The following is a 5,082-nucleotide window of genomic DNA, read 5'->3' as shown; positions in this document are numbered from 1 at the left end:
GTAAGTAGGATTTGAAACTTTGCATGGTGGAGAAAAGATATAGAAGAGTTTGCGGTAACACCATGTAATAACAATCTCTAAATGAGTTGGGGTGGTTCTGAAAAGAACCGTTGGGTTAACTCGACGTTTCGATCAGTATGCTCTGATCGTCTTCTGGAGAATGCTGGACTCTGATGCTGCATGCTGCTTAAGTACTAGGTGGTGGATCAGCGGTGATGCACGAAGGCGGGAAATGTAGGCGGGAAGTGAACTCGATGATGCGTGGTGAAACCTGTTGTGGAGCCTTGGGGGTTGTGTGGGGGGTGTGTGCTCACTGAACCGTGTCAGTAGGAACCAAAGATTATAGAGCGCCGCAAGGCGCAAGATGCGGAACTCGGGCTGAAATGTGAAATCCCACTGGATACCATTTCGGCAAGTAACTCTTTTGATACAACAAAAGATCAGTGCAGTTCAGTGCAGACAATGACCATTCCTATCAATGGGAAACAAAACATTCACTTGCTGAAATGGCGCCCATGCGTATTTCACGTTCCAACAATAGATAAAGCTTCAGTTCCGCATCTTGCGCCTTGCGGCGCTCTATAATCTTTGGTAGGAACAAGCACAGGGGATAGTGAGGGTGTGGGGCCTAGGTGACTGAGGGTATAGATGACCCAAAGCAGTCTAATGGTTGGGGCCTAGGGGGTGACTGTGGATATAGAAGATCCATTGGTCGGGAGAAGGGGGAGCCAGATGTCGCTGATGTGGAAGCCGATGTCTTGGGGTACGGGGACGTGTCATGCTTGTGGATCTCGATGGCCTCTCTAATGCGTCTAGGGTGCCACGCCTGGATGGGAGCGATGATTTCAGCAGCATCCCAGTTCACTCGGTGGTCAGCGATGTGGGAATGCTTGACGATGGCGGATTTACTGAAGTAAAAGACCCGTTGATGTACGCCGTGAGCAAGATACAGTCACGTTTGGAGTTCGACCATGATTCGACGACGAGGCAAAACCGTGTTTTGGAATGTGAGTACTGTTTGTGTAGGTAAACCTATACATTTTGATTTTGTAAATATTGCCACCATGTACAGGCCTACGAATGTTACTTTTTGTTCTAAGTTTAACCATGGAGGTAGAAATAACGCTTTTGGCAGAAAAACCACTACAGAGTAGCTCAGTAATAAACACCGCTGTCGACAATACACGACTTTCCCTGTGGTAGTATTATAAAATGTTTAGTGTTGAGTACGTACGTTACGACAGCTGTGTGTTCCTGGTTGTTGATGCAGTGTACACACGTAAGTCAAGTCATGTCAAGTTTAGCCCCTTAAATCGGTCCAATCCACTATCAAGGATACGGAGTGGATTGGACCGATTTATGGGGCTAGTCAAGTTGAGCTTCTCCTATCCTAGTTTTCCTTTCAAAAATCGTAGGCATTATTTAATATGTGCTGTCCTTTTCTTACTTGGTTTTATTTAGCTTGGTTTTATTTCGTTCAAGGTCAGTCACAAAATAATAATAATGAATTTATTTTAAAACAACAAAAATGTACAAACATGACAGATCAGATGCCGAAAGCGGAAAAAAAGTAAACAATAGTTCAAGATGGCGGCGCCCATGGTTACCATGTAGGGCATACTTTGTCAACTCTCAACATGTTGTTCAAAAACTTCCTTCCACCTTGTTATCTCCTTACCTCTATATATAATAATATAAGACTAAAGAGTCAATGTGATCCATCCATGATGAATCTCAAACAGTACTCAGGCTGAGCATAATTATTACTTATTAAAAAGTTATTATTTGAATTTATTTTTCAGAGATTACAGGTTTCCAAGACTATCCAGAGCTGAGTTGGTAAGATAATCATTTGTGTTGACATAGTTTTCAAGATGATAGAATGGGGAGGGGGTGGTCATCAGTAATGGCTCAGGCTAGGATGTTGAAAGACCAAGCCCCTCACCGGATGTTATTACCACACCCAGCAGTTATTTAAATCACCAAATAAGGTTTCATATAAAGTGTTGTTTCGGTTTTGATCAAGTTTCTGTAGTGACTTTTCTGTTAATCTTATTTGTACCTTCATATTTATTTTAAAATGCAATGCATTTCTGTGTTAGTTGTAGGTTGCATCTGTTTCTTAATTACACTATTCTGGAAGTATAAATAACATAATCTTTATACTCTCTTTTCATCTTAATTTAAAGTTGCAAGTGCGTTACATTTTGTCCTACAGATCAACTTAGAACCTGGACTCCTGTTAAAGAAGAGCAAGACAATTTTATTACTATTAAGTGGAGTGGTGTTTGAGATGCACTAATTGAAATTGGGAAGAATGAATATCAAGTAGTGCAAGAGCATCTTTCGAGGATAGAAACAGTAAGTAACGTAGCGGCGTAATTAGCCTGCAGGCAACTAGTGAATTTTACTATTTGACTAGTCGCGCCTCAAATAGTTACGACTTCAACACAAGACGTAACCTGCGATTGGGAATGTGGAGTGAATTTTGACGGCACATCCCTGTTTTCGCTGGAAATGTTTTGCAAGAGTTGAACACATTTCAACTGGTGCAAATTATTTGTTGTGCATTTGTGACGTCGACATTTGTGTCGAATTCGCAGGAAGTATGAAATGGGGCTTAATCAAATTTAGATTTGGGTATAGTTGATGCATTTTAAGTTATCACTCGTGCACTCGTGGAAAATGGAAAAATATAGCGCTTCTGCGTCCCTTATCCAACGAGGCTGAAGGCCGAGTTGGATAGGACGCAGAAGCGCTATATTTTTTCTGTATTCCATGAGCGCGCTTGTGATATCAAATTTATTTTCAAGCAAACTTCAAGCAATGCATACGATGATCAGCATTTGATGCAAAAGCACCACTTTTGAATGTACATTAAGTTCTTTTATCTTCAAGTACGCACTAATCCTCCAATCAGATTCGCAGAATGGAGTGGTGATAAAAACCTATATTGCACGGCTAATATCACTACCTGCGTATTGTGTGTTCGATGTTATGCGCCAAGTTTGCTTGAAGATAAATCAGTATCACACGCGCGCTCGTGGAAATACGGAAAATATAGCGTTTCTGCGTCCCATATCAACTCACGCAGAAGCGCTATATTTTCCGTATTCCGCTCCGGCTTGTGTGATAACTAAGCTGTACAATTTGCCTACAGCTTATAAGAACGCTTTTTTGAGTAACAAAAAAGATTGATTTCACACAAAACCTGCTAATTTTTTGTCACCATTCTGTGCAACCTTTAATAGTGTGTACACTTTGTTTCTTTTATTTCCCAGAGGATCTATCTGTGTAGACTCGGTTCCCTGGTATACTTGCTGCATAGATCAGTAAACAAGAACCAGTCCAAATATGGATCGTGCAGCAGTAGCAGCAGATCGAGTGCCTTGTGGCACCTCATTCTTAACAAACCAGTAGGTACTTGCAGTTTGTCTGCATATGAACTTTGTCAGACAGTCTTTAATTCAGGTAGGAAAAAAACTATTGACATAGATATGGCCAGGTTATCTCCATCTGTGTTACCATGATGTTTGGTGTAGTGATAAGCCTCCTTAAAGTACTCAAGACCTCAATAAAACAAGTTAAAACCCTGCATTATTGACTCATTAACGTTTGTTGGAACTGCTGAGAGTGTATAATTAAAACATGATTTTTTTGGAAAAATAATCTTAAATTTTTAGAATTTTGAACTTTTTAATAATATTATTTTACTATTGTGTTGTGGCCAGTGGGATTGAGAATAAAAGTAAAATGGTTTGAGGCATAGGTTGGTTCAAAAAGGTAAACGATGAACATTTTGTTTTGATCTATTATTTGTGTAAATTATTGCAACAAAATGCTCACTACAATTTGTGTACAGAGCGAGCATCAACATGGGAGCTTTTAATTGTTTTGTTCATCCCCTGCTCCCTGTTTAAACTATTCCTCAAAAAGAGTTTGTCGAAATGATCTTTTTGGAGCTTAACATGAGAAATATTTAGTTGGTAATATAAAAGTATTGGACTTAAAACAGTTCAAAACTGAGGGGAGTTTTTTTTTACTGAAATTGAATTAAGTGAAGTCAGTGAAGTCAGTGAAAAGTAGCTTAGCACAGCAAAATCGTGGTTTCCAGCAAAGAAACCATCTCACATGTACCATTTTTTACTGGTACCCTGTACAATTTTGCTACGCAGAAAACTGTTAAGCAATTCGTTGTCTAAGCAGCTTTATGAAATTGGGCCTAAGTAATTAATCAAGATCATTAACCCATTTCAAGCAATTAATAGCTGGGGACTGCCTAAACTTAATTGTAATTTACTGTGTTACTTGAATTGAATGTATTTATTGAGTTTAATGTACTGAATCGAATTGAATTGAATTAAAGCAACAATGCATTGAATTAAGAATACTGTTCTGTGGACATGGAATTTTTGTTAAATTGTACAACTTGTGTATGTTGACTTCCAATACTGATTTGGACTGAGAATGTTCAATCTTTTAATGATTGAACATTTCAAACTATTAGATTGAAATAGTTCAATCTCAGTCAAGCTTGAATTTTTTTCAATCCAAATTCGATTGAAAATTTATTGAAATATTCAATCTAATAGTTTGAAATTCCAATCGTTTTAGATTGAAAATTTTCACTCTAAATAAAGATTGATTTTCAATCCGGACAGATTGTACCCCAACGGCAATCTGTGAAAGATTGACAATTCAATCTAATAGATTGCGTGCACAGTAAAACATGCTTTTACGAACCGAAAGAGTTAATTACTTTTAATTATCTCAATTCAAACTAAAGTACCGATAAAAGATTCACGTGTTCTGTTAAAAGTAAACCCTTTGCAACCATCCTGGAAATTTTTGCAAGAAATTGTGAGTATAAACCTCTAAAATTTAGCGTTTCAATACTCCCATTTCGTAAAACCCGATTTTCTCGTAACCCATATTTCATCTGAAGTGGCTGTTTTGTTGGTTCGTAAAGAGCGACGATATATTTTGCTTTAAAAAGAACTCTTCTTGCAACACTCATTTAATAACACTTTTTTTGAAGGCTTCTTTAATACAATAACACTTTTTTGAAGGCTTCTTTAATAC

At 38.2% G+C, this 5,082-nt stretch overlaps 1 long non-coding RNA gene across 1 annotated transcript; it reads left to right on the top strand.

Annotated features, from left to right (window-relative positions):
- Window positions 1-1,434: 1,434 nt before the first annotated feature.
- LOC139950708 (uncharacterized) lies at window positions 1,435-4,392 on the top strand. Its single transcript, XR_011787691.1, has 3 exons — window positions 1,435-1,839; window positions 2,219-2,361; window positions 3,282-4,392. It is a non-coding gene; the product is annotated as an uncharacterized lncRNA (long non-coding RNA).
- Window positions 4,393-5,082: the final 690 nt, after the last annotated feature.

This window comes from Asterias amurensis, chromosome 18 (genome assembly GCF_032118995.1).
Source record: "Asterias amurensis chromosome 18, ASM3211899v1".
NCBI lineage: Eukaryota > Metazoa > Echinodermata > Asteroidea > Forcipulatida > Asteriidae > Asterias > Asterias amurensis.
Note: the sequence above shows the minus strand (reverse complement) of the source record. Positions and strands in the feature narration are given on the sequence as shown.